Consider the following 11973-nt stretch of genomic DNA (forward strand, 5'->3'; position numbering starts at 1 on the left):
ATGCTCAACTGATAATAATGAAAGACCAAGTAGAAAATCTATGGCATATGTCACATCAGATGTGGCATATGCCACATGACAGAGTGACACGTGTCACATGCCAGACTTAGGCTCCAACCCCTTCTCCGTGTACGAGTCACAGCGGACAGTTAGCTTGATCATAAAAAGTCAGAATATATTTGTATGTTGTGAGTGATTTGCTTCACCAGGGTCGGAGCAGGACAACAGCACAAAAAGAGACAGTAAATAAACAGAGTTAAAAAATTTGGGGAATAATTTCTGAAGCCGCTTCATGAATGCAAGCACAGATTAGGACAGTGTGCCACGAGACTGCTCTTGACTCTCTTGAGGTTTGAAAGGCTACGTCCGTGGCCTATGTGAGTTTCCGTAGTGTAGTGGTTATCACGTTCGCCTCACACGCGAAAGGTCCCCGGTTCGAAACCGGGCGGAAACACTTTTTTATGAAAAAAATAATATAGACAATCTTTGACTAAGACTTAAAAGACTAGTTAAAGAATATATCGACAAAAGAAAGTATCTGTCAAAGGCGACTGGAAGGTGACTTCTTTTTACTGTTGGTATTAAACACTTATTAATGTCTGAAGAGCAGAGAGAGGCATACACGCCAATGAATCTGCTTTTCAAAAGACAGCACCTTGTAACAAGCATTAGAAATGCAATAGGTCTCGCAGCATTAGAGTTAGTGCTTTTAGAATTGTTTATGGGTTTTTTTGTAAATCTTTAGCATGAGGTTGAGGGTGAGTGAGGGTGAGTGAGGGTGAGGGGTTGAGGGTGAGTGAGGGTGAGGCTGAGGGGTTGAGGGTGAGGGTGAGTGAGGGGTTGAGGGTGAGGGGTTGAGGGTGAGTGAGGGTGAGGGGTTGAGGGTGGGTGAGGGGTTGAGGGTGAGTGAGGGTGAGGGGTTGAGGGTGAGGGTGAGTGAGGGTGAGGGTGAGTGAGGGTGAGTGAGGGTGGGTGAGTGTGAGTGTGAGTGAGGGTGAGTGGGGGTGAGTGTGGGTGAGGGATTGAGGGTGAGGGGTTGAGGGTGAGTGAGGGTGAGGGGTTGAGGGTGAGTGAGGGTGAGGGGTTGAGGGTGAGGGGTTGAGGGTGAGTGAGGGTGAGGGGTTGAGGGTGAGTGAGGGTGAAGGTGAGTGAGGGTGAGGGTGAGTGAGGGTGGGTGAGTGAGAGTGAGGGTGAGTGAGAGTGAGGGTGAGTGAGAGTGAGGGTGAGTGAGGGTGAGTGAGAGTGAGGGTGAGTGAGAGTGAGGGTGAGTGAGAGTGAGTGAGGGTGAGTGAGAGTGAGGGTGAGTGAGGGAGGGTGAGGGTGAGTGAGGGTGAGTGAGAGTGAGGGTGAGTGAGGGTGAGTGAGGGTGAGTGAGAGTGAGAGTGAGGGTGAGTGAGAGTGAGGGTGAGTGAGAGTGAGGGTGAGTGAGAGTGAGGGTGAGGGTGAGTGAGAGTGAGGGTGAGTGAGAGTGAGGGTGAGTGAGAGTGAGTGAGGGTGAGTGAGAGTGAGTGAGGGTGAGTGAGAGTTAGGGTGAGTGAGAGTGAGGGTGAGTGAGAGTGAGGGTGAGTGAGAGAGGTTGCAAACGTAGTGTTTTGTAGAGATCATATAGGTGGATTAATGTAAAAGGAATGACCGCCTCACTTTTGGGAATGCGTGATTCTTTGAAGCAGGAGAAGGCATCATTTTGTGTTTCGTCACTGCTGTGCACAGGCCTACCACCCTTAAACGTAGACCATGTGACCTATGTACAAGAAAAGTACAGTCCTACACTCTGCACCACCCTCCAGTGCACAAGGGCAGCACTGCTTGGGTGAGGTGCCCTTCGGCTCACCACAGATTGGATGGCCTGTGCAAAAGGACAGAATAGTCGATGCGTTGTTCCTAGCACCAAATCCTCCACGGACTGCATGGTCTGTGCACAGGAGCAGCACGGCCAGTAAATATGATCGGCATAGAACAATCCCTTTGTGTGTAGCCGTAAAAGTGACTATTGAACCGTTTCTAAGATCGTCTGTCACCGCCTAGCAAAGTTTGAGTTGTTGCCGGGAGGCAGGTGAGTGGAGGGGGAGGGGTGCATCGCTGGGAGACCTTTTCAAGCAAAACCACAGAAAGAGTATCCAGGGTTATCAGCAAAGTCATTCCTTCAAGGACAAGCAACCGCCAAAGGAGGATGAAGAGAGCGTGCAGTGCTGCAAACCGGAGGAGGAGCAGGCACTACACGGACAACAGAGGTGGGCAGATTCATGTGGCAGAGGGTTACTCAGCCGACCTCGAGATAGAAGGGCCGCTCCTCTACCGAACCCCTGCAGAGATAGACTAAGGGGGTCACAAGGAGCCTACACCACTTAAGAGGGGGGCATAAGTGGGCACAGAGCAACCCTGCCTACCAAGAGAGGGATGGGTTCCTTAAAGACGGGACAGGATGAATACTTGTAGGGAATTCACTGACCCTTAAGCAAAGCAGAATAGGCAGATTAAAAATATCTAAAAAAAAATTAAAAAACACAGAACACACCCACGGAATTCGCCGACTCCAGCCATGATAGACACACTGAAGCGGCAGAGAAACCACTCCCTCCGACTCCTTGAGATGGGCGCACTAGCACATGGATGGGAGAGTAGGTAAAATGGTAGAGGGTGGAGAGCACCAACCCTGATGCATTCATAAAGGTCTGAGTTTACTTGAATGGCAAAAACCTTGTAAGAAATGCTAAGAAGAAGAGCAGGGGGCCAGGAGCTAGGAGCCTTCATACAGAAGCGAGTAGGACTTGAGGCTCAGTCCAGCTCTGTCTGACATGTGCACTAAATGGGGTTGCAAATTCCGACTAAGCTGCTGGGCCTAAGGACAGCAGCCCCGCCCAGCAGCAGTAATTATGTACTTTTGTTACAATCACAGCATTCGCACGGGTGATGCGATTGTAACAAAAGTACTGAAAACGAAAATAAGTTTATTACTTTTTGTTACAATCAAGTCACCCGCGCGGGGTGCTGTAATTGTATCAAAAGTAAATAAATAGAAATCAATGTTCCCCCTATTTCTTTACTTTTGATTCAATTGCGGCACCCACGTTGTTGACGAGATTGTAACCACAGTAACGAAAATGAAAATAAATAATGGGCGACCGCTTTCAGCATGTACTGCCCCTCGCCTCCGCGTCTCTGCACGCAGACAAACCTACCTGGTGGTGTGCTTGCGTGTCCTGCCAGGAGAGGCGAAACTCAGGACAAAAAAGAAAGTGAAAGCGCGCACACCGTAGCAGGAGACCGTGCCTGGGGCCTCTGGCAGCCTGACGGGCGGCAGGAAATATGATTAATGAGCAAGGTATAATGATAAAAGGGACCTGATTAGCACCTCAAAAAGGTCATAGATCAAAGTAGCATGCATTTCATGACTCCGCAATCACTGCATGCAATCTGTGGACTGGGAGAGGTAAACTGGAAGTCAGGAGGAACAAGACATGCAGCCGCGAGACGCGCTCTGTGGTGGGGGAGGGGATGAATGTTGAAGGCGAGCAAGACTGAGAGGCGGATCTGTATACACTGTCCCTTCAAGGATCATAGGGAGCGTGCAGCCTGAGCGAATGGTAGTCAAAGTTAAAACAAGCTTCTCAGCAGTGGCCACAGGCTGCCAGTGGGAGGGAACGAGCGAGCATATGGCGAGCGGCGGGGGAGTCTGGTGCGAGGCGAGGGGGGGGATTGAGCACACAAAATAGGCTTGCAGACGGCGTTAGACGGAAGGAAGAGAGGGGAGGGGGAGGAGAAATGCGACACGGCGGGAGGGGGCGGAGCGGGTAAACAAAGACGGACGTGCACGCGCACGCGCTTTTAAGGTCAATGCGCATGCGCATAAGCTCAATGCGCATGCGCATTGACCTTAAAAGTCACGGGCACTGCAAGGAATCGCCACGATTCCTTGCAGTGTAGATAAAGAGTGGATAAGTCGCAATAGTCTCGCTTGCTCGATGCGCATGCGCATCGACAGGCGAGACCTAAAAATCGTGCCCTGGCCTAATCTGAATTGTATTCAATATAGGAGCTAAACGAATTGAAATGTATCTGGTCTATATGTGTCCATCCAATCTGACAGAGATACAGAATAAATGATAGACTGATGTGTTATCAATTCATCCAGAGTGACAACAAGAATCTGATGCTGGCATTGAACATCTGCATGTGTAAAGCGCTGTGACGTAGCAATGGTGCTCTGGACCCCGTACAACCAATGTAAACAAGCATTGGAAATGCAACATGTCTCGCATTTGTTGGCATTGAAAATGACATTTTCTTTTTACTAATGTGTTATAGATGGATGTATGTATGTGGTGTGTTGTGGAATTATGCGGGTTGGATTGGATTAGTTAGTTGTGTAATTGTGTGGCATAGGATAATGTGGTGTGAAGTGGATTTGTGAATTGGAATTATGTGGTATGGTGTGCTGTGGAATCATGTGGATAGTAATAATGTGGTATTGTGTACTGGAATTATGTGGAGTGGGATTGTGTGTTTTGTAGTGTAAATAGGTAGAATGGTATTTTGAGTTGTGGAGTGGTATGTAGTGTAGTTTAATGGTGTGGTGTTCTGTTGAGGGCTGCCTTCCATGGCACACAAGCGCCTATAAATAATACTTTTAAAATTACATAATACATGATTTAAATGGGCAAATATTAATAGACTTGGCCATGATTTGCCCTCCCCACCTTAATAAAACAAAGAACCCAGCTGTGTGCCCTTTTCTGTAGAACATGTTACAGCATGCTCATTAATAGCGAGTTATTACCCATCATAGGGAACTTTGATCAATGTATCACAAAGCCCAAGTCTGTGTGACGTGGTTCTAATGCAGCAACTGGACTAATGGTGAAATCCTCATCCGTGACCACAGGATCCCTGGTTTTGCAGCGCTGCTCTTTCTTTCCAAAGGTAGAACGGTTCAGAAGTAAGGCAGAGCCACAGTTCAACCCAGAACAGCTGGGGCGGTCTGAGAGCACAAATCCCTGAAGATTTAAAAAATCCCTGAAGACGTGGCTTTTTAGGACAGCAGCACTGTAGACCCGAAAATATGCACGCTTGCCTTTGACGCCTCAGCCACCTAGTGTTTCTAGCGCCGGGACACCCCTGTGTTGAGGGTAGCTGTCACGCTTAATACATCACAGTATTATTATTTTTATTAAAGCACATTTCATAGTTAACATTTCAACTGCTATGCTCAATACTTTTTTTAAGTTCCTTGAAATCAAGTACTTACCTATAGAAAATTCAAACTACCTGACAAAAGAATATATAATATATAAATATATATATAAATAGGGGTTATAAAGGCCAATGTAATCTCACTTTAGAGGCATTCCATTTATTTAAGTGCCATTCATATTCCATTTATTTGCAATCCGTTTTTGCAAGTGACATTATAACCCCACTTTAGCGGCACTCAGTTTGTTCATGGGCCGTTATAATCACCCTTTAGCGGCACTCAGTTTATCCAAGTGCTATTATATTCCCACTTTAGTGGCACTCGGTTGATCGACCTCGGAAGGATGAAGAGCAACAGAATAACCAAGGTGGATTTGAGACAGTGGACTGCACGTTACACACAATCACCACAGTTTCATTCACCCAGTAATTTAGTGCTTCATCCTCATGTTGAAGCGATGCATTATTGCGCTGCCCGTAATTGTTAAGCAAGGTATGCAGTGGTCGAAGTGGGGGAAAAAATAGGGGAACTGTGGGGGGAGAAGCAAAGGATGGGGATACCCAGAGGATTGGGTCAGTGAGAGGAGTCACCAGTGCAGCCAGAAAGAGCACAGCTTCCCAATTTTCAGTATTTGTTTGGCATTTCCCTGCACAGTTACAGCTTATTACATTATTCAATACAATCAATGGATACACATGTTTATTTAAGGTTTAATATGAGATATTGGGCCCGATTCACAGAATGAACTTAAGACTCAATCCTAAACTTACTACTATTTTGGTATTCACAGAATGCACTTACTACTTTTGACATTCACAGAATGAACATACTACTTTTGGTATTCACAGAAGTTAGAATTTTGTCTTAAGTTTGTCTTAAGACAAACTTAAGACAGACTTTAGACAGGCTTAAGACAAACTTAAGACAGACTTAAGACAGACTTAAGACAAAATCCTAACTTCTGTGAAAACCAAAAGTAGTAAGTTCATTCTGTGAATACCAAAATAGTAGTAAGTTTAGGATTGAGTCTTAAGTTAGTTCTGTGAATCGGGCCCATTGACATTAAAATATTTTCACAAAGTGGGATAGGTTCCCAATCACAGAATGTTCCACATACGCTTAAAAGTAGAATCGCAAGCCATTTGTCTGAGTCATGCAGATTCTGTCATCAGCGCTTCTCGTCCCTTTTTTGGTCGAACCTATGGTAGCGCGCATGCGCTATCAGAGGAAATCGACCTCTTGGAATCACTTCAGCTTCAGTAGAAGCACATGCGTGTGGTGCTTACATGCTATTGGACTTTGCATCTGACTTCAGCACACAATTATCCAAAAGCGTGTGGATGTCCCAGCTTTTAGGGAAATGTTCACTTTCAGAGTGTTTTGCTCTCGGGAGCCAGTAGCGGCACGCAGGGGCTCTGGTTTTGGTCAGGTTTCGATGGCAGCTGCATCTGCTGCATTTCTTACAGCGCGCCTGCAACACTCCCGGTCTTGTTGTTTTTTTGTTTGTGTTTTATGTCTAATCGTATATTGAACCCCTCCTGCTTCCCACCTCCACTGCTTCCCTCAAGACGGCTTCATTATATCCAAGCCTCTGGCTGTCATACAATTAAGCGAGGTCGCGGCACAGCAAGCTTTCTTGTACATTTTTGCCTTCATTCCTTCTTCATCTTTATTTCTCTCTCACTATTTCACTGTCTTTTTCTTTGTTTTTATCCCTGTCCTTTCCTCTCACGTTCTCTCTTGGTCTGTCAATCTCAGCGATGCATGCATGCTCTCTACTCTTCCCACTTTTTCCCTCCCTCTCGAATTTCTATGCATATGACGGTCTCTTTGCTCCTCTCGTTGCCCCCCCACGCCTCTCCTCATTCTAAACCTCTTCCTCCCCCTTTCTCCACTTCACTTTCTCTCCCCTCACATATTCTCACTCAATCTTCCCCTCTTTTACCCCCCTACGCACCCTCCCTTCACCCCACCTGATCCTTAACTTTCATCAGCACACCCGCCACCTTGGCTGTGTGAGTGAGGGAGAACCATTTGACGGCTCTACCTGCCAGTCACAGTCTCACCGCAGCACTCTCTGAAAGCCCACCCCCTCGTTTGTTCCTCCTCTCACTGCTCCATAGGGCTGAGGGGGGAAATTCAATTAAAGCTCTCCAGCCGGGCTACTAATAGAACAGACAGGCGCCCTTTGGCTGCCTGGTTCAAGGAGGTACCTGACCTCTGACTTTGCCCCTTGCGAATGTCCTCAACTGAACCTGGCCATCGCATCACCCGAGAGTGTGCAAAGAACAGAATATGTTTCCGTTGCTACTGTATGCATAGCTATACGCATTATCCGCTGTTAATATACTGCCACAAGTAATGCATTTTCTCCTGTTAATGCACTCCTAACCCCTTCGACGCTCATGACGAGCTCAGCTCGTCATGAGTTACGCCTGTCGTACGCTCATGACGAGCTGAGCTCGTCATGAACCGCGGGTTTTTAAAAAACTCAGCGCACAGAGGGAAAAGCCGCCGCCCACATGGTGTTAAATAAATGGCAATATTTACTGTAAATACACTATCACAGAAGGGGTATTACCTGCTATTAATGCACCGTCACACATGGCATTACCTGTTAAGAGTCTGCCACTCAAGAGCCAGTAAAGCCCTGTTGCGCGTTTACAGGAGGAGTGCCCATTAAGTCCTGTGGAACACCTTGAATTCCATTAATGCCCTAGGGTTGCCCCAATATCCTTTTATCACAAAAAAAGACCCAAACCACCAAGACACTTAGAAATTCATTATTTTCATGTTATACCATTTGTTACAAAGCTTTTGCAACTGACTCCTCTATTTTAATTATTGAGGTAGGAGGTATAACCATGTTGTGTCATATTAAAAAACTAGCAGCCCGTCCCGACCTTGTCCGGGAGCAACAGGCTTCCCCGCCCGCCCCGACATTGTCCACCAGCCCGGGCCCCCACCCGGCCCGTCCCCCGCGTGCCCCGACCCCCGCCTGCCCCAACCCCCGCCTGCCCTGACATGGGTCCCTTTACCTCAGCCGCCGCTCCTCCTGCCTGTCCGCTGCTCGCACCGCCGCTGGCCTGTCCGCTGTTCCTCACGTCACCGCTCCTCCCCCGCGCCATATCCGCCGCTCCCTTACCTCAGCCGCCGCTCCTCCAGCCTGTCCGCTGCTCGCACCGCCGTTGGCCTGTCCGCTGCACCTCACATCACCTCTCCTCCCCCGCACCATGTCCGCCGCTCCTCGTCACGCTCCTGGTTGCCGCTCCTCCCCGCGCTCCTGACGTGAGCACGCACGTCGCGGCCGGCGCTACTTCGAAGGGACTACTTTTTTTTTTACTGTCCTTTTTTTAAATAACGTTTTTTTTTAAATTTATATAGCCTATAACCATCTACACACCCTGATGATTCCAACGGTGTATCGGGTGTGTGGATTGGCGCTGTGGTTCCCGAGTTTACCCGCCTCAAAGGCTGAAAGTTCTTCCTTTATTTTAGTAGTATAGATTGCCAAAGCCCTTAATATAAAACAAACAGTTGTGAGACGACGAATATCACACACCTTAGTGTCAGAATCAGACAAACATAAGAAAAAGTGTGTGAAATCGAGATGACGCCTCACGGGCGCACCACCAAACGGGAACCTGGCAGGTACTCACCAGGATTGCCCGGATCTCATCATTGGCACCATCAAGCTCAAAAGAAGAAATGTGTCCAGATAACAAACAAAACAATGTGTTTGTGAAAAGTGTGCAGTGAAAATAAACCACAGACAACACAAATAGTGAGAGGGGTGTCAGAAGGTGAGAGGGGGGAGGGATACAGAGCTGGGAGGTGGGCAGAGACAGTCACTGCCCGGCCAGTCAGGGATCAGGCAGGAGAAGGTGGGACAGTGGGGACGAGGGCACAATGAGAAAATGAGGAGCCGATGAGAGATGATGAAAGCCCGCGACTGCCCTGTCGCTGCCACTGACCTGTCCGTGGCTTCACCTCTGAGCTGTACCTGGGGGTGGAGAGCGCACGACAGAAGCAGCACAAGAAGATGGCACAGCTGATGTGTGTGAGGAGAAGGACCCCGAGTGTGAAAAGAAGGCACCGGTGCGGCCCTGAGAAGAATGAAAACACAGGGGAGGCGGAGACCAGAACAGAGATAGGCCACTATGTCATAATAACAACCATCGATGCCATACAGAGCCCGGATAGCTCAGTCGGTAGAGCATCAGACTTTTAATCTGAGGGTCTAGGGTTCAAGTCCCTATTCGGGCGGCTCTCTTTTACACTGAGTTGTAATTGTATTTGTGATAAACATGCTCTTTGTCCTCTCGCACCCTGCGCCTCCTCCTCACGACTCAACCCGATGCCAGAATCTTTACCCTCATATCTCTGAACTAAATCTGACCCCGACATCCCAAGACTGAGCTCAGACAAAGCCACTCTGCTCTCAACACAGTGCACATTAGAAATGACTATAAATAAAACCTGTCACTGTTCCTTAAAGTCTCCAGGTGGGGCCTGGACACCGTGGTCCCATAAATGCTCCTATGACTCTCGCCTCGTGCCATTGGCTGCTTGGGGAGTCATTCTGCCCCGTATGGAGTGTTTACATAATGTATGAGGCTCTTTTATATCGCAAGAGTACCCTGAAAGGTCTGCATCTTATAGATGAATAGTAAACGCAGCGCCATTGTATTTGTTTGGTTTTTGCCCACGTCAGCAGCAACGCAGATTAACCCTTTAAATTTGGGTTTTATTATTGAATGAACATTAAGAAGCCGTGTATGAGGCAATAACGTGCGCTGAGGATCAAAAATTAGCTAGCATTCGCGCCAAGAATTTTCAATTCTATTACAGGACCGGAGGCTTCGGATTATGCTTCTCTTTCTTATATTTGCCACTCACAGCAGCCAATGAAAAACGTTTTGTATGCAAATAAAACTACATTTCCCATGATGCTTGTACATACATCACATCCTGTATAGCCCCATAAGAGCTGCTGTATCCTGTGTCTCCTCCTCTTTCTTTGCTCGAACATATACAGTCCACACATTAATAAATCTAGTCCATTTCACGGAATATGAGTCTCAATAAACATCCTTCAACATGGAGAACCAACATTAATAAATCCAGTCCTTTTCACGGAATATGAGTCTCAATAAACATCCTTCAACATGGAGAACCATCGTCAACTGGAAAGATCACGTCTTCTAAGCCAGAAGAACACCTGTTCCTTCTTCTTTACTCGAAGCTGAAAGGAATGAGAGGAAAAAACCCGTAACTTCTGCTGATACAGAATATCAAGTACATGCGGGTGGGTAATTATTACCAATACTGTAATAAACCGGGTGGGATAATCCTCGCCTCCGTGTCCTTAATAGAATTGAAAATTCTTGGCGCGAATGCTAGCTAATTTTTGATTCTATTACAGGACCGGAGGCTTCGGATTATGCTAGTTCAACGCTTATCAACACAATTACAGTCTTAAATCTCCCACGGTACATACTATACTGCTTAAATAGAGTCTGAGAAACCCCATCAGAAGAATTAAAACTTGCACAACATTGTGAAGTAGCAAACAAGAATGATAAGTATTGTACTTGAGCAAACTGCGTCTCACAATAGGTTCTAACACCCTTTTTTGGCACAAGGCTCTCAACCATCGGCTGCAATAGCCTCGCACTCACATATAACATGTCAATAATCATCAACAATCGTATGAACATATACGCGAAAACCTCAGATATTAAATCTGAGAATCATCATTGTAAGCCATGAGGCATGTGAAAAAACACCCATAAAGGGCATTATCTCGACTTCATGTGAACAGGCCCTGACCACATGCAGTTCAGACCTTGCTGACAGAGTAACTTCCTAGATTACATACTGTACCTGTAAAACGCGGGCTTGCTTCGCCATAGTAACACCCGAAGGTGAAATGGCTCGTAACACAGCCTGACAATATTCAATGTCCAGTCGAAATACTATTATATGTCTAGTAATAAAAGGAATCACGAGAATTAATCCAGTTTGGAATATTTACGCCACCAAAAATAATTCGAAAGAAAAAATTTGACTCAAGTTCAGCAACCTGCCCTGAACCTAGAATGAGTCGCAGAAAACTGTCAAAAAGGACGCTATAAGGTGAACTTTACCGAAGTCCTCGTACATTATTGGTAAATAATTCCCAAGTAAAGAAATCAGTCATAACACAGCCGCCCAATGGCCTACATATCAACAAAGCGACACTCTAACGCCGAAACGTCTGTCGGGAATGGAAGGACCTAGAAACACGAAAAGAACGGCCTCAGCGCGTTCCGAAAAATAAATCCAGGAAACTAATGTAGATACCAGAAAGTAATGCAGATACTAGAAATCTGATCGTAAATAAAGCAAAGTCGGTACCCCTTAGGGAAAACTGTACTTACCACATCGCCATGTGTCAAACCCAGACCCGTGCTTACTAAACGGCAACGATGAATCTGCGGACCGAACCTCCCTGGAGAGCCATAAAGGCATCAGCCGTGATCTACATGAGTGCTACTTCATGAGAAAAGGGAAAATTGTAAGGTAAAGCAGGAAACCGGGCCGGCCTCCGCCGACCCAAGGGGCATTGGGATTTCAAAATAGGAGTCCATCCTGCACTTAAGTTGCGACCAGTCGCCGGAAATACCAGGAAAACCGGGTGGAACAATCCTTCACTGTCATGTAGGCTAAGGAGGTATACCGCAACAACCCAAATATGAAAGGTTCGGCAGAATGGCCGGAGTCCTGGAAGCAGTCCACTA

The 11973-nt window shown here is 46.9% G+C and overlaps 1 non-coding gene across 1 annotated transcript; it reads left to right on the top strand.

The window, feature by feature from the left end:
- The first annotated feature begins 381 nt into the window (after positions 1-381).
- Positions 382-454, top strand: TRNAV-CAC (transfer RNA valine (anticodon CAC)). Its single transcript has one exon. It is a non-coding gene; the product is annotated as a tRNA-Val (tRNA).
- The last annotated feature ends 11519 nt before the right edge of the window (positions 455-11973 follow it).

The sequence above is a fragment of the Lissotriton vulgaris genome, chromosome 1_1, assembly GCF_964263255.1.
Source record: "Lissotriton vulgaris chromosome 1_1, aLisVul1.2, whole genome shotgun sequence".
NCBI lineage: Eukaryota > Metazoa > Chordata > Amphibia > Caudata > Salamandridae > Lissotriton > Lissotriton vulgaris.